This window comes from Dromiciops gliroides, chromosome 1 (genome assembly GCF_019393635.1).
Source record: "Dromiciops gliroides isolate mDroGli1 chromosome 1, mDroGli1.pri, whole genome shotgun sequence".
Lineage (NCBI taxonomy): Eukaryota > Metazoa > Chordata > Mammalia > Microbiotheria > Microbiotheriidae > Dromiciops > Dromiciops gliroides.
The window spans coordinates 602,292,167-602,318,340 of record NC_057861.1 but is presented as its reverse complement, the minus strand read 5'-3'; the positions used below and the strand labels follow the sequence as shown (position 1 = coordinate 602,318,340).

The 26,174-nt window shown below is 39.2% G+C and overlaps 1 protein-coding gene across 2 annotated transcripts in view; it reads left to right on the top strand.

Moving 5' to 3' along the window:
* Positions 1–14,960: 14,960 nt before the first annotated feature.
* Positions 14,961–26,174, top strand: part of UBAP1 (ubiquitin associated protein 1) — a 66,380-nt gene continuing 55,166 nt past the window's right edge. For both annotated transcript variants that reach the window (XM_044003021.1, XM_044003003.1), the window contains exon 1: positions 14,961–15,158. The gene's annotated coding sequence lies outside the window, so the exon portion shown is untranslated. The remainder of the gene's footprint in view (positions 15,159–26,174) is intronic.

Here is a 26,174-nt window from a genome sequence, read left to right as displayed (position 1 = left end):
TTTTTTCTTTTGCAGGCAATGGGGGTTAAGTGACTTGCCCAGGGTCACACAGCTAATAAGTATCAAGTGCCTGAGGTCAGATTTGAACTCAGGTACTCCTGAATCCAGGGCCGGTGCTTTAACCACTGTGCCATCCAGCTGCCCCAAAGTGTTTTATATAAATTATGCTATCTAAACCTTACAATAATTTCATGAGTTAAATACAACAGGTATTATTTACATTTTAAAGATGTGGAAATTAAGGCATATAGTGATTTAACATATCTTATAAGTGGCAGTAGCAGAATTTAATTAATTCTATATCTGAGATCCCCTATTTGATTATAGGTTCCTTGAGGGCATGGAATGTATCCTCCTTTTCTTTGTATCTCTTTGAGGGCCTAATCCAGTACTCTTCACTGAGTAAATGTTGTTGTTTTTTGTGTGTTTTGTTTTGTTTTTGTAGGGCACTGAGGATTAAGTAATTTGCCCAAGATCACATAGTTAGTGTCAAGTGTCTGAGGCCGGATTTGAACTCAGGTCCTCCTGAATCCAGGGCCGGTGCTTTATCCGCTGTGCCACCTAGGTGCCCCTAAGTAAATGTCTAGAGCAGGGTAGCCTGCCACAAAATAAGGAAGCCAGGATTCTTCTCTATACTCTCTAAGATACCTAAAGATTTCATGTAATCCCCAGATGTTTAGCACCCCCTACGGAGACCCTACACCTAGGAAAACTTTTCCCCTGCAGCATACTATCCTCCAGAATTTACCTGCCTTCATAATTGTCCACCTACATACACCTGCCCCATATTCTTTCCCCTGAGGGATCTACTTTTGGTACTACCAAATGACAATGAGCTAATTTGAAAAAGGTGTTACTTGTTAATATGGGAGGACTTTTCTGTAGAAAATGCCTTAGATCAAAAAAAAAAAAAGAAAGAAAGAAAGAAGAAAAAAGAAAAGAAAAGAAAAGAAAATGCCTTAGACCAAAGAAGCTACTCTGGGTTGGAATTTCTGTCTAGGTGGTAGGGGAAGATGGTATTGTGGCAGGTCAAGGAGGGGAGAGAGATGGTCAGAGGGATAATAAAATAATGGAAATAGGACTAGAAGGAAACTTAGGGGTAATTTAGTCCAATTCCCTTATTGAAGAGATAAGGAAACTATAACCCAAAAGATTTGTCAGAAGTGACTTTCCAGATACTTGAAGAATCTGGATTTAGAACCCAGATTCTCTGATTCGATCCAGCACTCTTTCCACCATACTATGTTATGAGGTAAGTTGGTTTCCAGAAATCATAGTGCCCTAAGCCCAGCAGAAGGAAATGACTCATCATTTCTCCAACAAAATGAACTCACTTCAACAAAACTGTATTGAGAACCCATGGTGTACAAAGTACCAGGAGAGGTGCCAGGAGTTATAATACTGAAAAAGAAATAGTCACTGCCCTTATAAAGGTCATGTTCAACTGGACATGCATACTTTCCTTTGTTCAAGTTATTTCTGCTGCTTAGAATGCCCTTACCCCATCTCTACCTAAGTCCTACCTTCAAGGCCCAATTTGGTTCCCACTTTATTCACAAAGCCATCTCTGATTCCTCTCCCCAGGGATCTCTCATTTCTTCCCTTAGTACTTTGGCTATACCTCTTGTGTTAGTTATCACAATCATCTTTGTATTCTCGGCTGTTATTTGAGTGTATCTTTTCACATTCTGCTCCCCCAAACCCCTCTGCCAAGATTGTGAATTCCTGAAAGCAGGGACTATGTGTTACACATATCTGTATCTTAAATAGTGAAAACCCATTTTTTTTTTACATAGTAAAGAGTATTCAAATATTTGAATGAGTGGATGTAAATATAGGCAGCCACCTTGTGTCCAAATTGTGTCTTGTTCTGGTCCCCCTCCCACCTTCCCCCCATTCTACCCCATCAAGTATAGTAAGCAAATTTATAAGTAGCCAGTATAAAGGAGCAATAGCAGGAAATAAGATTGCAAAGGGGAATCTGGAAGTCGTGTATAAATTATCCCAAAGATCAAATGAGCATAATTTACAAATTATATCATATATAAATCAAAGTTCACATACTGGTTATATATGCTGAATCAGGGGAAGTCATCTAGGTTCTACTTGTCAAGGTTTCTGATCCTATGATACGTAAATTCCAGACTGCCACAGTTCCAGAGCAGAACATTAAAAAGATGCTGGACATGACTAATGCAGAAATACGTTTAATGTGATTGTACATATATAACCTATATCAGATAGCTTTCTGGTTTGGGGAGGAGGGAGGGAAGGGAGGAAGGGAAAAAAATTTGTAACTCAACATCTTATAAAAAGAAATGTTGAAAACTATCTTTATATGTAACTGGAAAAGAATAAAATACTATTAAAATGGGGGAAAAAAGATGCCGGTAACTTTGAGAAATAACTTTGAAGTTTTACCAATAACTTTGAGATAATTTGGATATATTAATGAACTAGCCCCAAGGTGGTCTGTTTCCCCCCAAAAAAACCTATAAAAATGAGATCTCAAACACCTGGCTGACCACCCCAGCATTTTTCTATGTATCTCTATAAGGTCCATGCTGCCTAGTGCTCCTAGCTCTAAACCATGGTTAAGTGAGTTAAGTCACATATACTCTGTCTCTCCTGTCTCTGTCCTCTACCCAAGCTGCTTTCCTTTGCCACCCCATCCCCTGTTCCCATGCTCACTGTCTGCCTCTGTACCACTTTGCTGTTTATCTCTGCCTTTCTGTGCCTTTTGTCCCCAAAGCTTCTGTGTTTAGTTAAAGTGTGATTGTTTCCCGGTTTCCCCACTGCCAATTGTGGTCTTTTCCAGTGAATACCCAAAGGACCGAGCATGCTTGCTGCTATGGGAGAGGAGACAGATACCATTACATTGCTCTTTTAACAGAAGTTACCTTTCTTGGGATGAAGGGAATTCCAGGAAGTAGGAAAAGGAGTTAGTCAGGGGCAATGGGTGATCTCATCCTGCCAGGCCCATCATGAGTCACTCTCCTGGGAGTCATTCTTTGGCAGTGTATGTCACTTCTTAGAGGACGAGGAAGTTTCTTGGCTGTTGCATTTCTAGTGACTTCTCCCTGATTCACTTGCAGAGGTGGCTTTAAGAACAAGAAGTGAATTTGAACCAAGGGGTAGGAAACTGGGATGAAGAGATAGATCTTCTTTATATGGGTCAGCATTTAATTCAACCATTCGGTAAACATTTCTTAATTTACTGCTATGTAGAAAACATTGTGTAAGACATGAAATATAAAGATGAATAAGATGAGTTCTAGTCGTCAACTGGGGGTTCAGGTTTGGAGGAAATGGAGGACATGTATTATTGATAAATATAATTTGAATTCCAATAGGATGAGACAGAAAGTAATGAGATCAGATGAAGGAAAGTCACTTTCAGTCACAGAGTCTTCTCTTAGGTACAATGGAGACCCATATCTGATAAGAGTAGATATATAACCCCTACACTAAGGGAGACACTTGTTTAATGGAGAAGACAGGATATGTAAGCACATACTCACCTTCATATCAAACAGTCTTAGATTATAGTCAAAAATGATGAATAAACCCAAGGAAATGAATTCAGATATAAATTCTGAGGGAAGAGGAATGTTCCACTTCAGTCACTACACAAACCTTTCCTTCCAAGGATTAGTTTGTGTGTAACAAAAGGAGAACTGGATTTCTAGTTCAATGTTGTAGTCATCTCTAATCTCCTTTACCTATAAAGAGAAAAGGAACAAATTGGCTGCATTTAGAGTCAGATTTTTATTCCATCTCCTTCAAATCCCTGACAAATCATTTCATTTCTCTGGACTTCAGTTTCTCCACATGAAAATGGGATAAGTGTGGAACAGAAATTTCTGAGGCCACATCCAGCTTCAACCATCTGTGAATCCATAGGGTAGTAGGCTCTTATTTATCACAGGGATTCAGCAAGCCAGTGCTAGGGAAGTTTTTATTTGTGTAAATTGTGCAGCCTCCATAAAGTCTTGGAGTCAGAAGATCTCAGGTGGAGAAAGGCCCTATAAGAAGAATGAAGATGAGCATTGGAAGACTTATATCAATAGATGCGGAGTAAAATAAGCAGAACCAGAAAAGTGATCTATGTGTCACAGTGGGTCTGGTGAGCAGGGTCAGCAGACTTAGAGGAGGCAGTCCCCATGTGGAAGAGACTGTGGAACTTGATTCAGGGTAGATATGGTGACTTGTCATTGGAGGCCCTTGCTCCCTGATTTGGAGCATTTTGCATTCTGTAATGGGTTCGGGTCCACTAACCTCATGATAAGAAGGAATCCCTTTGGTTATAAAACTGGAAGTAGGGTGTCTTTCAAAAGCATTAACCAGAAAAAATGGGTCTCTTGGAAGCTGTTCCTCATTACTACTTGGCTGTGAGGAGGCAAACACTAAGCTTTCAGTAAGGAAGGGGAAGAGAACAAGCATTTACTAGGCTCCTACTATGCACCAAGTTCTGTTCCTCACTTTACAAATATTATCTCATTTAATCCTCCCAACAACCCTGGGAGGTAGGTGCCATTCTAGTCCTCATTTTTTAATTAAATTTTTTTTGGTGAGTCAATTGGGGTTAAGTGACTTGCCCAGGGTCACACAGCTAGTAAGTGTCAAGTGTCTGAGGCTGGATTTGAACTCAGGTCCTTCTGAATCCAGGGCTGGTGCTCTATCCACTGCACCACCTAGCTGCCCTTCTATTCCCCACTTTACAGTTGAAGAAACTAATGAAGACAGAGGTTAAGTAACTTGCCCAGGATTACACTGCTAGTATCTAGGGCTAGATTTGAATTTGGGTCTTCTTGATTTCAGAGCCAGTGCCTTAAACACTGGGTGACCTAACCAAGGAAGAAAACCTCAGGTCTTTGTCATCCAGTCCCTGAGCACACAGTCCTTATTGTTGCTTTTGTCTCTCTGGTGTCTTTTCTTTACTGCATGTAGGTGAGGGAGATTAGAGATGTCTATGACATTGCAAATTTCAAAAATCAGCAGAGAAAGCCATGAGATATCTGGAAGCTAGAGTCCATGCCAGGATTTGTCAGAAGATACATGGGATGAAGGGAAGACCTAAGCAACCTTCCCAGATCAACCAGTAACAGAGATGTGGCCTCATCCAACCACATTTGGAGGTGAACTTGGTGGAGTCAATACTATATAGAAACTCCTTTAAATTTAAGCCCATTTTCCACTGAAATTAAGACGGTATAGTACACTCTCTAGGTGTTGGGAGATAGTGTTTTGGTTCTTGTTATATCTTCAAAGTAAATCTCCCTTTGGTTTTTTTTTGTTTGTTTGTTTTTGTTTTTTTAGTGAGGCAGTTGGGGTTAAGTGACTTGCCCAGGGTCACACAGCTAGTATGTGTTAAGTGTCTGAGGCCGGATTTGAACTCAGGTTCTCCTGAATCCAGGGCCAGTGCTCATTCCACTGTGCTACCTAGCTACCCCTGTACCTAGAATTCTGAGGGGACTGCCTCATTCTGGGAGACTGAGCTCAAAGAATTGCCTCATGAACAATGTAAATTGTAAATGGAAAGAATGAAAAAGGAAAACTGGGCATAGTGTTATTATAAGAACCAAGCTTATCCAAAAGAAAGGTTGTGAAAATGTACCTCTATCTCTTGTTTGGACATAAATTGTTTTCCTCTCCATAGATCTGAGAGGTAAACTATTCCTTCCTCTTCTAATTTATCTATGGTATCACCCTTTATGTCTAAATCTTGCCCATTTTTACCCCCCTTTTTTTTTTTATAATGTGTAAGATGTTGGTCTATGCCTAGTTTCTGCAATAATGTCTTCCAATTTCCCCAGCAGTTTTTGTCAAATACTGAATTCCTATCGCAGAAGCTGGAGTCTTTGGGTTTATCAAACAGTAGATTACTATAGCCATTTACTACTGTATCTCCTGTGCCTAACCTATTCCATTGATCCACCACTCTATTTCTTAGCCAGAACCAAATAATTTTGATGACTGCCACTTTATAGAATAGCTTCAAATTTGGTATGGCTAGCCCACCTTCCAGTGCATTTTTTCCCCATTAGTTCCTGTGATATTCTTGACATTTTGTTCTTCCAGATGAATTTTGTTATTATTTTTTTCAACTCTATAAAATAATTTTTAGGTAGTCTGATTGGTATGGCACTGAATAAGTAAATTAATTTGGGTAGAATTGTCATTTTTATTATATTAGCTCGGCCTATCCATGAGCAATTGATATTTTCCAATTACATGAATCTGATTTTATTTGGGTGAAAAGTGTTTTGTAATTGTGTTCATAGAGTTCCTGGGTTTGTCTTGGCAGGTAGACTCCCAAGTATTTTATATTGTCTACCATTACTTTAAATGGCATTTCTCTTTTTATCTCTTGCTGCTGAGCTTTGTTGGTCATATATAGAAATGCTGATGATTTATGTGGGTTTATAGATAGAGAATATTATGAAATGCAAGCTGGAAGATGTTGATTACATTAAATTAAAAAGGTTTTGTACAAACAGAAGCAATGCAGCCCAAATTAGAAGAGAGGCAGAAAACTGGGAAACAATTTTTACAGCCAGCATTTCTGATAAAGGTCTCATTTCTAAAATATATAGGGAACCAAATCAAATTTATAAGAATGTAAGTCATTCCACAATTGAGAAATGGTCAAAGGATTGAACAGGCAGTTTTCTGATGAAGAAATCAAAGGTATCTATTGCCATATGAAAAAATACTCTAAATCACTATTTTTTTTTGCCAGAGAGGTGATAAACTTATTATTTATTTATTGAATATAATTTTATTTTCCAAAATATATGTAAAAACAAATTTTAACATCAATTTAAAAAAAATTTGTGTTCCAACTTCTCTTCTTCCTCCATTCTACCCCCCACCCACTAGAACTCAAGCATTTCAAAATAAGCTATACATGAGTAGTCATGGAAAACATTCCCACATTAGCTAAGCTGTGAGAGAAAACAGTAAAAAAAAACCCCTAAACTTCAGATTGAGGACTTGTCAAAGAGGAAAAAAAATTTTTTAAATGTGTTTCCATCTGTTTTCAGATACTATCGGTTCTTTCTCTGTAGATGGGTTGCCATTTTCATGAGTCCTTCAGGGTTATATTGGATCTAAATCACTATGGATTAGAGAGATGCAAATTAAAACAACTCTGAGGTACCACCTGACACCTATCAGATTGGCTAAAATGACAAAAAGGGAAAATAATAAATGTTGGAGAAGCTGTGGAAAAATTGGAACACTAATGCATTGTTGGTGGAGCTGTGAACTAATCCAACTGGAGAGCAATTTGGAACTATGCCCAAAGGATTATAGAACTGTTCATACCCTTTGACCCAGTGGTACTGCTGCTGCTAGGTCTGTATGCCAAAGAGATCATAGAAGAGGGAAAAAACTCACATGTACAAAAATATTTATAGCAGCTCTCTTTGTGGTGGCAAAGAATTGGAAATGTAGGGAATGCCCTTCAATTGGGGAATGGCTAAACTAATGGCATATGAATGTAATAGAAGACTATTGTGCTGTAAGAAACAATGAACAGGAGGAGTTCAGAGAAACCTGGAAGGACTTACATGAACTGATGCTGATTGAGAGGAGCAGAACCAGGAGAACATTGTACACAGTAACAGTAACATTGTGTTATGAACAATGGTGATAGACTTGACTCTTCTCAGCAGTGCAACGATCCAAAACAGTTTCAAAGAACTCATGATAGAAATTGTTCTCAACATCCAGAAAAAAGAACTGTGAATTATTAATGCAGATTGAACCATACTGTTTATACTTTGTGGTTGTTTTTTTTCCTTCTTTTTTGAGTTCTTTTCCATGTGCTCTGATTTTTCTTTCACAAGATGACTAATGCAGAAATATGTTTAATGTGATTGTACATATATAACCTATATCCAATTGCTTTCTGTCTTGGGGAGGAGGGAGGGGAGGGTGGGGGAAAAATTTGGAACTAAAAATCCTATGAAAACAAATGTTGAAAACTATCTTCATATGTAACTGGAAATAATAAAATACTTTTATTTATTTAAAAAAAAAGAAAGAAAATGTACCTCCCTCCTTTGCATAGTTGGAGGACTAAGGATATAGAACATTGCATTTACACTTCAGTACAATTAATGTATTAGTTGGTTCTGTTGTTGGTTAAATTAAATCTTTGTTTACTTAGTCTGTATCTTACTAACTCCAGGTCTTGAATAAGCATCCTGGATATGAGGCTGTCCAAAAATGGTTTTGTTATTTAACCTCTTAGTGTCCCCAAGGTAGAAAAGTCACTAATCTGCACTGATAGAAGAATTTCCTCACCAATGGTTCCTTTTTGTCTTTGTTTGTTTTTTTGTTTTTTATTTTTTTTTAGTGAGGTAATTGGGGTTAAGTGACTTGCCCAGGGTCACACAGCTAGTAAGTGTTAAGTGTCTGAGGCTGGATTTGAACTCAGGTACTCCTGACTCCAGGGCCAGTGCTTTATCCACTGCGCCACCTAGCTGCCCCATAATGGTTCTTTTTTTAAAACCAAGAAATCAGAGGTCTGGATCAAAAACAAACATCCCTTCTTACCTCACTGGGTTACATGAGGGAAGTGGTTTTGTAAACCTGAAAGCATAAAATGAGTTAAGATTTTGTAAGAGGATTAGATCTGGGCAGTTTTTTTCCAGGCAACTTGAATGATCAAGCCCTGATATACTTTGATAACTCTGTAATCCAATATATATAGGCATTCTCTCCAACATTCATACTTGCATAAAAATTCTCCACACTTAATATTCTAGACTTTTTTTCCAGTTCTTTTGAAGTCTGTTGGATGCCTGTGTGTCATATGAGCTATAATTATTGTTTGATTTGTTAATAGGACCAGGAAGTTGTGTACATGAAGAATGTACTAATCTCTCATTTCCAGCAGGGGTGGGACTTTTGACCATGCATAACTTGAATGCCTATAATTGCAGTATGTTACCTACCCTTTACCTTTAACTTGGAGATTCCACAACCTCTCATATCTATAGTTTGGAACAAGGAGTTCTCTAGCTAAGGTTTAGAAATTATAGTTTTCTTCCATCTTCTCCATGAAAGTATGGTTACATTCTATACCCCAAAAGAGTAATTTATTTCCTTTAGAGATGTAGCAATAGAAGCATAACAAAGTATAATTACTTATGTAATAGGTACAATCACAATTTAATAATATACCAAGAAGAGTGAAATTTTTCTGACAGATGTGACTCTTGTTTCCCATTTTTCTGTATTTCAACTTAAGCAACTATCTACTTTGCTTACACCTACTCCTATTTCCACTCTTACCCAGTTCATTACTTTAGAACATTCTGAATAAGAAAATTCAATTAAAAAACAAACCCACTCCATTTAGTAAGCAGCTCCTATATGTGAGGCACTGTGCTGGATGCCTGAGATGCAAAGATGGAAAATAATAAGGACCTTGCCATGAATAAGTTTGGAGTCTAATGGGATGAAGGAAATGACACGAACACAAATAAGTTTAAGGTAATACTAGGGGCAAAAGGGATCTAGGCAGAGTGCTACGAGAAATTTACAGAAGGAAAGATTATTTTCATCTGTGGTGAGGGGTGGAAGAAGAGAATATCAAGGAAAGTTTCATGGAGGAGGTGGTTTCTGAGCTGGGCCTTGAGACAAGAGGAACTTAATTAGAAATAAAGTATAACCAAAGCTATCTATTCCCATATGAAAAAATGCTCTAAATCTCTAATGATTAGAGAGATGCAAATTAAAACAACTCTGAGGTACCACCTGACACCTATCAGACTGGCTAAAATGACAAAAAAGGAAAATTATAAATGTTGGAGAAGCTGTGGGAAAATTGGAACACTAATTCATTGTTGGTGGAGCTGTGAACTGATCCAACCATTCTGGAGAACAATTTGGAATTATGCCCAAAGGGCAATAAAGCTGTGCATACCCTTTGACCCAGCAATACCACTATTAGGTCTTTTTCCCAAAGAGATCATAAAAAAAGGAAAAGGACCCACACGTACAAAAATATTTATAGCTGCTCTTTTTTGTGGTGGCAAGGAATTGGAAGTTGAGGGGGTACCCATCAATTGGGGAATGGCTGGACAAGTTGTGGTATATGAATGCAATGGAATACTATTGTGCTGTAAGAAATGATGAGCAGGAGGAGTTCAGAGAAACCTGGAGGGTCTTGTGTGGGCTGATGATGAGTGAGATGAGCAGAACCAGAAGAACATTGTACACAGTATCATCAACATTGAGTGTTGATCTACTGTGATGGACTATATTCTTCTCACCAATGCAATGGTACAGAAGAGTTCCAGGGAACTCATGATGGAAGAGGATCTCCAAATCCAAGAAAAAAAAAACAACTGTGGAGTATAGATGCTGAATGAACCATACTATTTCTTTTGGTTTTGGTGCTGTTGTTTTTTTCTATTTTGAGGTTTTTCATCAGTGCTCTGATTTTTCTCTTATAACATGACTAATGAAGAAATAGGATTAATGTTATTATGTGTATATATGTATGTATGTATATATATATATATATATAATCTATATCAGATTACCTGCTGCCTAGGGGAGGGGGAAGGGAGGGGAGGGAGGGAGAAAAATCTGAAATTGTAAAGCTTGTATAAACAAAAGATGAGAACTATCTTTACATGTAACGGAAAAAACAAATAAAATACTTTATTAATTTAAAAAAAAAAGAAATAAGGTATAGGGGCAGCTAGGTGGCACAGTGGATAGAGCACCGGCCCTGGATTTAGGAGTACCTGAGTTCAAATCCGGCCTCAGACACTTAACACTTACTAGCTATGTGACCCTGGGTAAGTCACTTAACCCCAACTGACTCACTAGGAAAAAAAAAAAGGAAATAAAGTATAGTAGCAGCAAGGTAGACCTGGGCCCAGTTAGGGATACTCTGATCCTGAAGGGGACACTCTTACCATTGAGAAATATGGTTGATCAACTTGCCAAGGTTAGTTAGAGATTACTCTTTCCTTGGAGAAGCAAAGTAGTTAATTAACCAGATAATGGTTAGTCAAACATAACAAAGCAGACATGTCACAGACACCCAGAAAGCTGGACATCTTGAAATTTATAGCATGAGCTTAGTTGGGAGCCAGTTGTGTTTGCTATGTGATTTGGACCTGATAGTGACAATAATCTCAAGTTAGAAATGTGGAATTTTTATCATTCATGTATCCCACTCCCCAAATAGCTAGCATCATCATTTTCCAAACTGGTATAACTTTTCAGTCCTAAGTCTTTCTCCCCACCTCCTTCTCTCCTCTATAAAACTATCACTCTCTCCTTTGTTCCAGGAGTTGAAGTTTAGACTTCTTCTCCCAGCCACAGCTCTGTGTGTTGACTGATTGAGGAATATGCCATAAATCTGTTCCTCCCCAGGAGTTGAGGGTTAGACTTCTTCTCCTGGCCATACCTCTGTGTGCCGCATAATAAAAACTTTTACTTAAATTTTGTTTGGATCGTGTGTGCGAGTAATTCTTTGAAAGAGGAATATTTTCAGACCCAGTTTAGCAGTGACATAAAGTAAAAGGAGTCTGTTCTAAGCATAGGGGATATCATGAGCAAAAACACTCACACTGGAGGGGCAACTAAAATAGAACAAGGGGTATGAGGTAAGGCAGGCTAGAGAGATAGATTGATGCCAGATTGTGGAAGGCCTTGAATGCCAGGGTAAGAAGTGAAACATCTTCATGTTGGTAATAGGGTTCTAGTGAAGATTATTTTGTGTAGTGATATGATTAGAGCAACAGTTAGGAAGATTACTCAGGCAGGAGAGTTAAGAATGGATTGGAGATCTTGACTCCAGAAGACCAAAGGTGATCTACTTAAACTTTCTCTCAGCAGAGTAATGTGGGTTGTAGGTGTGACAATGTAGAGGCATATATTATCAGATATGATTTGTGGCGAGTAAAACTATATGTGGTCACCTTATTTCTGTCCCAAGTTTAGGGAAAATTAGCAAGGGTTTCTAATATATTTGTTACTTATAAATGCCCGAGTTTTGGAGCATTAAGCATTTATTAAAGTATACCAAATATTAGTCAAGAGAGAACACTTGGCTCAGGAAGTTAAGGAAAGGCCTATCTAGCCTAGAGCTCAGCCTGGTCTGCTTCTTCCTCCAAGTCCTACACCATGAGCCTGTCTGAGAGCCAAACTGCAAGTGGAAGCTTCCTCTGGGTCTGGAAGAGAGGCGGTCCTTACACACTGCTTCAAGCTAACTGTCTAGCATCACCCAAATCCATTGGTTCACTGGACTTGAGAGGTGTCCATGAGCAGAACGTGCCCGAGGTCAGAGTTCAGAGAACATACCCCCTGAGGGACAGGCTCTCAGGTAGGTGTGGTTTCAATCAAGTCAACTTTAAGTGAGTTAATCAGCAAAGTCAATCCAATCAATCTCAATATTATCCTCTTGAGTGGGGCTCCCAAAACCCATTATTTTCTCACAGATTAATGTGTTGCTTTGTTTTGCTTAAATGTTGTGGTGATTAAGGTTACATGGGATCCCCTTATTATTGTTCCAAGTTTTAGGGAAAATTAGCTGGGGTTTTAATATATAGCTACTTAGAAATTAGAGCCTACAGGGGGCAGCTAGATGGTGCAGTGGATAGAGCATTGGCCCTGGAGTCAGGAGGACCTGAGTTCAAATCCAGCCTCAGACACTTAATACTTACTGACTGTGTGACCCTGGGCAAGTCACTTAACCCCAATTGCCTCACAAAAAAAAAAGAAAAAGAAAAAAAGAAATTAGAGCCTACTCCACCAGTTTGGGGCATTAAGCATTTATTAAAGCTTATTAAATATTAGTAAAGAGAGAGCACATTACTCAGAAATATCAGAAGGCCTATCTATGATAGAGGGGAGAGAATCATCTGCATGCTACCTCCTTGATAGTTCCAAGCCAACAGTCCATGTGACTGTGTAAGCTTCCTACAGGCAGGAGGAGAATCACCTTCCACATTGTTCAAAGCTAATTGGTGGGCATCATTCAAATCTATTGGTTCATTGGACTTGAGGATGGTCCATGTGCAGTATGCAATGATGTCAGAATACAGAGGGCAAACCCTCTGAGGGGAAAAGCTTTCAGGTAGGTGTGGTTTTTAGTGAGGTAACTTCCTGTAGGTAGTCATCAAAGTCATTCTATATTTCCTTTGAAATTCTCCTGACTCTGGGCTGGCCCCAAGAAAGGTCAGGCAAGGCACTCTGGGTTAGGCCCTCCATGGGGGCCTCTGGGAGTCCCAAAATCCCATTATTGTCTCACAATATACTTCTTTGTTATATGGCAGGGTTCTATGGGAGTAGAGGTCATGTAGAAGTGACATAGGAATAAAAATAAAGCATCAATAAAACTTCTTTTTCTTTTTAGAAAAAAGAGAGATGTTTAAAAAACCAAGACAATTTCCTGACAGAGTATAATCATAGATTTAAGGAAGAAACTTTAGAGGGTATTAAGTTCAACTGATTCCTTGTCCAGATGACGAATGTCAGGCACAGGGAAATGAAGTGACTTGCCCTAGGTTATTTTGGTAGTGTCATAGGCAGGACTTGGACCCAGGTCCTCTCACTTGGGAGCCACACTCTTTCCTCTATACCTGTCTACCATGGAGGGGCTTTGTCTTTGACATACGTGTTCATGTATGCATTGGGGCAAGTTGACAAGTCTAATGTATTTATGCCTAATTTCCATCAATATGGATACATCCATTTCTGATATCCAATGATGTTTCTGATTCTACAATATCATTCTAATCAGGTTATTCCTTTTCATTTTACAAATGAGGAAACTGAGGTTCAAAGTACTGTTAACCTGGAAATCAATGAAACAATCAATATAGGAGGAAATAAGGTCTTTAATGGGGGGGGGCAGAGGAATTATAGCTCTAAGCATCAGAAAGTAAGAATGATAGGAATTTGAATATTCAAAGGAGGACAGGGTTTATATGAGGGTAACAGAATGAAGGGAACTATAGGATTGTTCTTGAGTCAAATTTAGAAACAATTTAACTACGTTAAGTAAATGAACCTTTAACAAAAGGAGCTATAAGACTGCCCCTGAGTTAAGTAAAGAAGCTACTTAACTCTAACTAGAAACTACTTAATGTAAGTGGACCCTTTTACATAATAACCTAAAGTCCAGGGAGTAAGGTGGGGAATCTTTTGGGAGAAGATAGTTTGTTTGGGGGAGATCCATAAGTCAATTGACAAAAATTGGTTAGTCCCAGGCAATTCATTGGTGTGGGAAGGGAGAGTAAGTGGGGATCATTCAGTTCTCAGTAAATTTGTGGTTATCAGTACTTAATATAAGCACTTAATATGCCATTCGTTCGTTCATACATTCATTCATTCATTCGTAGAAGTTAATTTACCCCATGTCACATGGCTATTTTCAGAGAGAGTCTTTGAACCGAGGTTTTCCAAACTCCAAGACGGTATTTAGTTTGGGACATAGTGAGTTTGTGGAAATCCAGGTGGAGATACCCTGCAGGCAGCAGGATTTACAGGACTGGGGCTCTGAGAAGGGTTAGGGGTGTATACACAGATTTGGGAGCACAATTCAACCTCACACACAGGTCACCATCAAAGTTCACGAAACAAAATGGTATTCTTTACAAACTCAAGCATTTATCCCATTGCTCTGTATCATATGACATTTGTATGTCTTCCCGGATTATACACTTTTTGAGGGCAGGGGGTGTTTTTATTAAACTTTGCCTTCTCCAGCTTTTAGGACAGAACCAGCCCACCATAAGCGCTTAACTGACGTTTTTAAGTGGAATTAAAGACTATCAACTAACTGGCTTGACCAAATCCTACTGTTTACCCACAACGCCCCAGGCTAGGGAGGGGAGAGATTATGTCATCGTCAGCTCCTCCCATTGGTTGGGGGTGGTCCTGGAGCGCGGCGCGATGACGAATGACGCCAGAGGGGAGGAGAGTGAAGGGAGGAGGAAGCGCACAATATGGCGGCGGCGGCGGCGGCGACGGCGGCTGGACCCGGGGAGGGCAGAGCCGGAGGCGGCGCAGTTCACTCTCCCTAGGGGCTGCTGTGAGAGCTGCGGGGACCGAGCCGGAACATTCGGCCGGCCGGCCGGCGGCGATACCTTTCAAGCCTCGGCAACGGGGGCGGCGCTCGGGTGAGTGGCCATCGGGTTCTGGGGCCTCCCCTCTCCCGAGGAGAGCGACCTGGGTTGGGGGGGGAGGGGCGGGGTGAGAGGCGCAAGTGGAGGGGCACTAGCTGAGGGGCGGAGTGTGTGGGGGGGTACGAGGGCACGGGTGAGTGGCGCTAGACCCTGCGACTGGAAAGGAGGGGCGGGCTGCTGAGGGGCTCCAGGCCCTTTCAGGCCCCCGGGCTAGACTGGTGAGGTCTGAGGGGTCCGGGAGGGCAGGGAAAGGTGTGTGTGTGTGGGGAGGTAAGAGGATGAAAGAAAAAGGTTCCTTGGAGAGGGGGGGTGTAGGGTGAAAGATGGGGAAGAGTGGGAAGGTCTTGGGTAAGAAGGAAAGGGACTAGACACTGCTAGGGGTCAAGTGTCGGGTAGAGGGGCCTGGAGTGGGAGGGAGGAAAGGAAGGAGGGAGGGGGCCATAGGGAGAAGGAAGGTAGGCTGAGTTGAGTTTAGGGGAGAACGGGATGTGGGAGAGGGAACCAGAATTAAGGCCAGGGGAGGTAGAGGGTAGCAGGAGACAGCAAGTTCACAGTAGGATTTGGGATAATCTGCTCCATTGTCTGGTTTTTTTCCCCTGACATATCTATATCTCTCGATTTCTGTCTGTCCTGTCTGCATGCCTCTCTTGTGACTTAGAATAGTTTTCTCCAAATGAAGACAGAAGAGGAATTTAGAATCTGTTGTGGTTATTGAGGGTCAGATTCCATTTCATGGAGGACTGATTCCTAAACTTTCTGGTGTTGCCACACACTTGTTTGGAGGACATTTCCTAAAAATTTTCTCAGGCACAGAAATTGATTTAAAAAATGAAAAAGCCTTAGGATTTTTAAAATTTATTTTGGAAACAAGAAAATATTTGGGGATACTCCTGGGTTTTGTAAAACCAGGACTGGAAATTATTCCTTAGATTCTTAAATTTATTTTATTGGCCTGTCACTCATTGATAAGCTTTGCTCCCCTCTGGCCTGCCCCCTCCCCAGTCTCTCCTCTTGATGGTATTTCTGTTCATTATCTCTTCAGATTTGGTCATAAAGAAAAAGTCAAATATATCTCTTTATGAGTTTGTTAAAATTGAGGGTAGAGTCTTAAGTAAATCACTATCTTTTGAGCTATGTAAATTGAAATGATTAAATCCCAACTTAAGTTGACTAGAAAGATCCTTTTTTTTTTTTTTTTTTTTTGGTGAGGCAATTGGGGTTAAGTGACTTGCCCAGGGTCACACTGCTAGTAAGTGTTAAGTGTCTGAGGCCGAATTTGAACTCAGGTCCTCCTGAGTCCAGGGCCGGTGCTCTGTCCACTGTGCCACCTAGCTGCCCCGAAAGATCCATTTTTTGTTACTTAAAGTTCAAGAATATGAAACATCCCACAGAATTTAAGTGGTGTTTGTTAATTCATTAAGCTACTGCTCATTTCCCTTAAAGAAACTCCATGACGTGATAACTTACAGCTAAAAGTTACCATTAGTAAGAGCCCCTCCTCATAAAAGGATAGGAATGTTTTCAAAGTTTATAGTTATTGTTGATTTAGCATTTATCTTGTCACATAGGGTGTCTTGATGTAGTTTTAGCCTTTAAAAGCTTAAAACTGCACCAAGACTTTTGGGATGTCCTATCTAGTAGATTTGCAGATAATTTGATATTATTCTGTGGGATTTGGAAATGAACAGTGTCATTTTTTAGAAATGGGGAAGCTGGGGCAGAGATATTTAAATGATAAAAGAATTCAAGTGCTTCCTGAATTTCAGTTCTGTTTAGTCCAAAACATGTTAGCTCAACATGACACCTTATTAGCCAGAAATATTTTCCTCTGATTTTAACCCTTGTTTTGAAGGAGTCTCTGGCAACATGCATAGTGTTAGATTCATGGGCAGATTATCTTGAACAGAATTATTATTGTTAATATTATCTTCAATTTGGCCTTTGGTTGGCAGTTGCCAGCTATTCTATAGGTCTTTGGTTTTTTGTTTTATCTTTCTGATTTCTGGGATAAAGTATTAATGAAGTTCCTTGGAGATTTCCATTCCATGGCTAGATTCTAGCCTAATGGTATATTTTAATTTTTCTATACAGCATTATAAAAAATTACATTCTATTCAGTGGACCTGATTGTAGATGGCAGTATTAGAAGTTTTCATATTCTTGTTGCATGTACCAAGGTTGCTTTTAGTAGTTATGAGCAGTATTAAGAAATCATTTAGGAGGGGCAGCTAGGTGACACAGTAGATAGAGCACCAGCCCTGGAGTCAGGAGGACCTGAGTTCAAATGTGGCCTCAGACACTTGACACTTACTATCTCTGTGACCCTGGGCAAGTCACTTAACCCTCATTGCCCCACAAAAAACCCCCTAGCCCCCCCCCCAAGAATAATTTAGAATATGAACTTTTGGTCTTCTAAATGATACTTTAGAGTTAGTCAAAAGTGTTTTATTTTACCTAGTAATTTGTTGTGAGGGGAAAATTTGGATGTAAGATTATAAAAATGATAAATATAAATAAATATAAATGCTAACACTTTTTGAGGGTGGTAGAAATTTGTCTTAAGCTTTTGTACATACGATAGTATAAATCTGTTGAAAAAATTCTTAAGATTGTTCCTTTTTAGTTTCACTTTAAATTGTCCAAGATATTTCTAAGATTTAGCACATATGATAATAGTATACTTAACAGACCAGGGCACACTTTATTAGCCTAGTTTGTAGAGTGGAGTTGATACAGACACTGGCTTTATAGAATCTCTCAAAAGTACACAGAATATTTGTAGAATCTTTAAACACTGTATGTAGTCTCCTACTTGACAATTTGAATATAGGTTAAGGGATGCTTAAGACATTTAGGCCTGCAATTTTAATGATAGAATTTATTTAATTAGCCTTATAAATCACAAATTTTAAAGGTGAGGAAAGTAAGGCCCAACAAAGTTTTGATTCAAGGCAAGTCTTATAGTTGGTTAGTGACTTGTATCTTTTCCAAATGTAGGATATCCCCTTATAGCAGGATCCTTAGAAAGGATCATAGTCTTACAAATGATTTTTTAGGTATTATTTTGTATACTTTTGTATGAACCTTTCATAGTGAGTGCTTTATCTCTCTATATTAGTTTTTTGCATCTCTTATTGTTCGTGACAGTTTACCTGTAATGACAAAATGGTCAAAATCAATAAAGGCTAAGAAGTAGCAGGGGCCAGGGCAGCTAGGTGGCACAGTGGATAGAGCACTGGCCCTGGATTCAGGAGGACCTGATTTCAAATCCGACACTTGACACTGACTAGCTGTGTGATCCTGGGCAAATCACTTAACCCCAATTGCATCGCCCCCCAAAAAAATTTTTTTAAAAAGAAAAAAAAGAAGTAGCAGGTGCTACCAGTAAATAGTATAATGTTTTACTATTGGAGAAGCTACTAATTATAAAGAAATTTTCATGGGTACAATTACTTGAATTTTGATTCCAGGTAAGAAATCAGCCTTTCGGTGCCACATAATTTGATTAAAATTTATAGTATAGTAATGAGTTACACTGATACAATATATAAATACAGATTTATAAAAGTACTTGTAGTTTACTGTTACTATAATAGCTTTGAATGAGTCTGAATATATTTATTGAAATTTACTGAAAATTCAGATATATGATGACCTGTTTTGGGATTAGTCTGGAAGAGTGGTCTCCAAACTATTTTTATCACATCCCTAATAGCAAAAAGTTTTTGAGCATACACCCACAATATGTGTATTTTTACTTTAAAAAATGTATATACTTGGGGCAGCTAGGTGGTGCAGTGGATAGAGCACCAGCCCTGGAGTCAGGAGTACCTCAGTTCAAATCCAGCCTCAGACACTTAACACTTACTAGCTGTGTGACCCTGGGCAAGTCACTTAACCCCAATTGCCTCACTAAAAAAAAAAAGAAGAAGAAAAGGAAAAAAAGTGTATACTGTTGTACTAATAGTTATATACATTCTAAAGTTTACTCAAAAATAGAGATTAAAAAATGAGCTAAAAATGAAATATTTCTTCCTAGATTCAGTAGGGAGCTACTAGAATTTAGGGCAATGACATGATCAGCCCTTTTTTTTTTTTAGGAAAATCACTTTGGCAGCTGTGTGGAAAATGTATTGGAGAAGGAAGAGACTTAAGGCAGGGAGACTAAATAAGAGGCATTTGCAGTCCTAATTCTTTTGAGAGGTAGTGATGACCTAACCTAGGATGCTGGCTGTGTGAGTAGTGAGATAGATATGCTTACTTATTGGTTATGTGGGATGAGTAGGAGTAAGAATTTGAATATGATACTGAAGATACACTGAAGATGACAGCCTGGACTGGAAGGATGTCAGTGCTCTTGAGACAGAAATAGGGAAGTTGGGAAGAGGGGGAAAGATAATGTAAAAAAAAAATTATTGCAAATTGCTACCGATTTATGTGTCTATTCTTAGTGTGCAACTCATTTGTTCCAGAGGAAATGAAAAAGAGGGGAGATATGGGACTCCTTACTTATAGGACAAGAGCCCATTAGCTAGCCCTCAAAGGGCTTGTCATGACAAGGAGAATATCTGAGGAACAGGGTATAGCATTGGAGAGAATTTCCCCTATGGCATCTGGGTAGTAGGACTATCTCCTCTACTGAGGCAATTCAATTTGAAGAAGGTTAAAAAGTTGTACTACCCATCTCTTCAAAACAGTCCACTGCCTCCTTGAATTAAAGCCACAGTCTCATAGGGAATTTGAACTCCTACTTTAGACTGCTGCTCTGAAAACGGAATTTCTCTAATTTTGCCATAGAAGATTTTTAGACTTGAGATATATTGATGGAACCCCTAAGTATGGATCAAAGAGTATACTTATTGCTTGACAGCATTTTGGAGGAAATGAAACCTACTTTCATATCTGAAAAGTGCTTTGTGTAATCCATATTTGATACATACATGATTGTATATTTGACATTTTAGAGGGGAAAATATTGCTATATTGAGGTTTGTTTTTTTTTTAAAGAACTCAGTAGTATATGGAACACCAGGGCTCTGCATGACACAACTTTAAATATGCTAGAGAATAAATATTTTCTGGAAATACCATGCTTCTAAAGTGATTGTTACAAAACTATTTTAGAGATTATAGGACTATGATTTCATTGGTATAAGGAACTCCAGATTAAGCAACTTCTGTCCATGCAGTTTCTGTAACTAACTTTAACAATATGCAGTAATAATAGCTAGCATTTATATGATACTTTAAAGTTTACAAAGTGCTTTATGTGCATTATTCTCATTTGATCCTCACCATAACCCTGTAGGTAGGTGCTATTATTCCCATTTTTATAGGTGAGAAAACAGGTTGAAAAAGGGTAAATGACCTGCTAGGGTCTTAGGGTCTGCTTAGAGCAGAAGTGTCAAACTGGTTCCTAAGTGTTGCCTGCTACCTGAACCAAATTAAAATGTAATTGGGAAATGCTTAACAAAATAAAAATACAGTACAACAAAGATAAGTTAAATTTGTGATTTTTTTTTCTAAGTCAATATGGCGCACAGGAATATGGTTCTATTTGAGTTTGATTTCACTGGAGCACTGAGAAATTTTGACTTGCCCAGGGTCACATAGCCAGTATCTGTCAGAGGTGAGACTTGAACCCAGATCTTCCTGGCTCTGGGGCTAGCTCTCTCTATGTCCTAAACATTAAAAGATAAAAAGTGGGCAGCTAGATGGCGCAGTGGATAAAGCACTGGCCCTGGATTCAGGAGTACCTGAGTTCAAATCCAGGCTCAGACATTTAACACTTACTAGCTGTGTGACCCAGGGCAAGTCACTTAACCTCAATTGCCTCACAGAAAAACCAATCAACCAAACAAAAAAAGATAAAGAGTAGTTTTGAGACAATCACTTGTAGTTACTTGTCTGGTAGCCATGGATTTTTATTGAAGTGGTCGTTTAGCCAGAGAACAAAGAATTGAGAATTTGAATCACTCCAGTAATAGGTGTTTTAGAAGAAAATGAATTGTATGTGTGTGTGTATGTCTGGTCAGCACTTAAAGCTGTTTTACTGGAATAGTGTTGGATGAATGATTCTAAAGTTTTCATAGTGACTAGAATTTTTCACATCTATAATGGCAGAGTCAAATTTAGCCTGGTTTAGTGGTGACTAAAAATTGCTTGTAAATACTTGGTTCCTAATTAGGTTAATGTTCCAAGAAAACTAGTATTATTTGTAGCTTGCTAAACATTTCCTATTGTTTAAGGCCTGCTACAGGTAATATAGTGACCGTGAGCCTTCTTCAAAAAAAACAAAGGTCTACTGTAAGGGTAGTGCCTAATGGTAATACCTTACGTTTATATAGAGCTTTATAGTTTGCAAAGCATTGTCACCTTGTCTTCTTTGAGCATGGCAAGGTAGACAAAGGCTTAAACCCATTTTTATGTAGTTGAGGAAAGTGAGTCTTAGGGAAGACAAGTGATTTGCACAACACAGCAGTGTATGTACTAGTATGCAGGTGGCAGGACTCCTGCCAGCATTTTTTATATTTTTTCATTCATATCTGCATTTTATTACATGATGGTCTTCTTCAATTCAAATCAATAGGCATTTATTAAGTACCTACCATGTACTAGGTATTTGTACCTAGGTTCTTGGTCCTGAGGCTATAAAGACAAAAATAACAGCTTTCTGCCCTTAGAGAACTTATATTTTTCTGGGAGGATTCATCATGTTGACAAATGAGTAAATTTAAAGTATATACAAAATACACGAAGGTAATTTTGGGGAGGAGTAATCAGGGAAGGCCTCCTGTAGGAAGTCATATCTGAGTGAGTCCCAGAGGAAGCTAGATATTATAAGAAGGCAGAGGGAAGGAAGGAGATCATTCCAGGCTTGGAGTGGGGGAGAGAGAGGGGGAAAGGGGGGAGGGAGGAGAGAGAGATGAGGAGCATGAAAAGGGGTGTAATATGAATAAGTCTAGAAAAGAATACTGTAGCTAGTATCTAAAGAGATAGTGTCTTTAAATAGGAAACAAAGGAGTTTATATTTTATCCTTGACCTAATAGAGAACCATTAGAATTGTGACTTGATCAGACCTGTGCTGTAGAAAGATTGTGGTGACTGAAGGACAGATTAGAGAGAAGAGAGACTAATTGGGAGGCTTTCACAGTAGTTGGACAAAATGATTGAGGCTGAGGGCCTGAACTTGGGTGGTGGTTGCATGAGTGCAGAGAAGGAGATGATAGAAGAGATGTTGGGGTGATAAAATTGACAAGGCTTATTGTTTGGGACAAACTGCCTCAGTTTACCCAAATAACTCAAGGAGATCACCAAGTCAAACAGAGACAGATTTATTACATCCTCATGAGGACGGGCAAAACCCAATTACACATTGAAGTCTTACAAAGATATGCCCAATCCTCTAGGTTTTTATAGTAATCTTGAAAAGGACTGTCCCCATGTACACCTAGGGTGGATGAGCTCACAATCTAACATCCAATCCTGTCTCACCCAAGGTGCATACCCAGCTCATGATCCATGTATGGAGACATGTCCAAGAACAAAGGGGAGAAGGGGAAGGGGTACAAGTCCTAGGAATGTCAAAGAAAGAGGGAGGCAGATATCACTCCCTTATCTGACTGCAATTAATCCATGACAAGGGACTGGGATTCTGACATGTGAGAGGGGAGTTTTTTTATTACAGGCCATAAACTAAGGTGTAGCTGTCATGTGGGAACTAAGCAGAAGTAAAGTAAATAGTGCTTATTGGTAGAACTGTGACAAGTAATAAAACTTACTGGGGGACTGGATATCTCCCAGACCCCATCCCCAAAGTTTACAGAACTGTCCCAAGTCCATTATCTCAACAATAAAACTTAAAGGAGACAGTGAGAATTTGACAAGCAATTAACTTTTAAGCAAAGAGAGAGGCTAGCTATTCTGGCGGGGAGGGGTGGGGGGTGGCGCTAGGTATCTTTCATACTCCATCCTCAGAGTTTAATCTGACTCAAATCCATAATTGTCCCACACACTTATGAATAAGAAAAAGGAGAGGAATGAATCTCAGATGATTCTGGGGTTGTACACCTGAATTATTGGAAAGATGATGATGCCCTTGGTGTTGAATTTGAGAAGCTTGTGGAAATGTTCAGAAGGCATTTGGTGCTGTGGTAGTAGAGCTCAGAGAATTGAAGATCAGACATTTAGATTTTGGGGTTATATGCATATAGGTGATAATTGAACTCTGATCCAAGGTAATGATCTCATTCTGGGAAGAGAAGAGGATTCAGGAAACACCCATAGAGGTCACTTACATTTAGTTAAGAAAATTGTAGCAGAAGAGAATGCTGCCTAGGAGGGGGTTGGTTAACAGTCAAGTTGTAGTGAGGTCAAGTAAAAGTGTTACTGAAAAAGGACCTTTGCACTTAGCATTTAAGAGAGTGAATTTCTGGATGAGGTTGGGATATTCAGAAATAACTAAATTTTTTAAAGGCATCTAAATTTTAAAAGAGAGATTCAGTACTTTTGGATGTTGTGTTTCAGTTGTGTCAGACACTCTGGCCTCATTTGGGGTTTTCTTGACAAAGATATGGGATTATTTTGCCATTTCCTTCTCTAGCTCATGGCGGGGGGGGGGGGGGGGGGCCGGGCAGGGCACGGCAATGAGGGTTAAGTGACTTGCCCAGGGTCACATAGCCAGTAAGTGTTAAGTCTCTGAGGACGGACCTGAACTCAGGTCCTCCTGAATCCAGGGCTGGTGCTTTATCTACTGCTCCACCTAGCTGCCCCCCAGCTCATTTTACAGATGAGGGACTGAGGCAAACAGGGTTAAGTGACTTGCCTAGAGTTACATAAGTAGTAAGTATCTGAAGCCATATTTGAACTCAGGAATATGAGTCTTCTGACTCAGGCCTGAGGCTCTATCTACTATGCCACCTAGCTGCCTACTTTTGGATAAAGCAGTTCAGACAGTAAGGTTGAGAAGTGAGTAGGAGGTAAGAAAGTTGAAGTAACTATTAAGATAGCTTTTTCTAAGAGCTTGGTTGTGAAATAAGTCCATAATCAATAAGTATTTCCTTAAGAGTCTACAATGTGCCTGGTATTCTGCCTAAGTGCTGGTTATACAAATGAGAAGAAACAGTCCCTATCCTCAAGGGGCTTACAGTCTGATGGGAGAAGATGCACCAAAGGAATCTGTAAAGTGAGGAAGAGGGGAAGGTACTAGGCACATTGTGGAGAAGTCCCAAAGTAGTGTAGCTAGGTGAGAAATGAGATGTCTTCTGAGTGCTGGGGCCACAAATAGAAACGTAATAAAGTCCCTGCTCTCAAGGAGCTCACATCCTAATGGGAGAGACAATACACATGGAAAGTTTCAACTCTGAGTCAGATGGAAAGGTCCTTAAGGAGGCAGCATCAAAGTAAATGTTAATGCCTTTTCTTGAATGTCATTTCCACTGATAAAAATCCTATCAGTTTCAGATGTTATTCACTTGGACTGTGTCAGAGATTTTGGAGGCAAGAACTTTTTTCTGAATCTTTAATAGCTGTGGCTTGTAGCGGTTGAAGGAAGGAGCATTTGCCAGGCTGCTCTCCATAGGGTTTGCTTGCCCTTGGGTTCCTGGTCTTGGACTGCCTCCATCAGGGTCTAAGGAGAAATGGTGGTCAAGCTAGCGGTGGTTTAACTTGCCTGGCACATGCTGCTTCCTGTCTCTCTCAGGGTGCCTTGCTTCTTTAACTAGGCAGGTTTGCCTGCCCGGTTGGCCCTTTCTCCACAGGAGTTACTTTTCCAGATAATGGCTCAGAAGATTGGGCTTGGAAGAGCAGGACTTTAAGAACTTTTAAGACTACTTTAGTAGAGAGACTTTCTTTATCAGGAGTTCCCTATACCAATGAAATCACAAGTCCATTTTCTATCTCTATTTTCAAGTAGAGAAGATACAGTTTTTGTAGAGAGAAGTAAAGGCTGAATTAGGATCATATAGATGATTCCTAAGAAGAATGGAAGATATTTATCACACAGAATATTAGAATGTGAAGGGACCTTAGAGCTTATCTATTTGAATCTCATTTTACAAAGGAAGATAATAAGGCCCAAAGCTGGTTACTTTCTCAAAATCACAGATGTAGGGAGTGATGAAGCTAAGACTAGACTAGAAATTAAATCTCTTTGCTTCTAATTGAAAATCTGAACCACTGTACCATACTGCTGGTACATTGGTCAGAAAAATTACCTTAATCATCAAGAAAAAAGGTTAAATTATGTTCAGTATAATCTGTTTAAGAAGGCAAGGCAATGTGCACATATTAACGTGTTCATATATTAATGTCTATATCACTGTCAGATCCCAGTGTACCACCTAGAACCTTCATTTACTAAGCAGACTGGCATACCAACCATTTCTGATAGCTTGTGTAACATTCTGCCCCAGTTGCCTTCTTCCCTCTCTTCCCCTTCCTCTTCCAAAGAGGATATTAGTACTTTGATTATCTGATCCCTGGAATCAACATCGATCCTTGATTTAATCCAAATTCTTTTGTCATTGTTCTCTTGGTTCTACTTTCTTTTGCAACACTTCACTTAGGTCTTGGTCTTCTGAATTGGTAGTGCTTAGTCTTTTTCAAAGTTGTTTTAATTTACTGAACTGTTTAAATATTTCTAATTCTGTTCTCTTTGCATCACTTCATATAAATCTTCCCAGATTTCTCTGAGACTGTCATTTATTATTGTGTAATATTCCAGTGTTTTCATATACCATAATTTGTTTAGCCAGTCTCCAATTAATTGTCATGCTCTTAATTTCCAGTTCTTTAAAGAATTACTATAAATATTTTTTGTACACTGTGAGATTTAGAATTGGATATAAGAGCATTAAACTCCCCTTTAACCTTTCCCTTATTTATCTCCCAGACCAGTAAGTGGAAGAAGCCTCTGATCTTTAGTTAGAGCGGGAATTACAAAGTGATGTTGATTAGAGAGATAGGAAAGTAGAAATACAAACAAATAGTCTTAGATCTAAGCTTAGTCT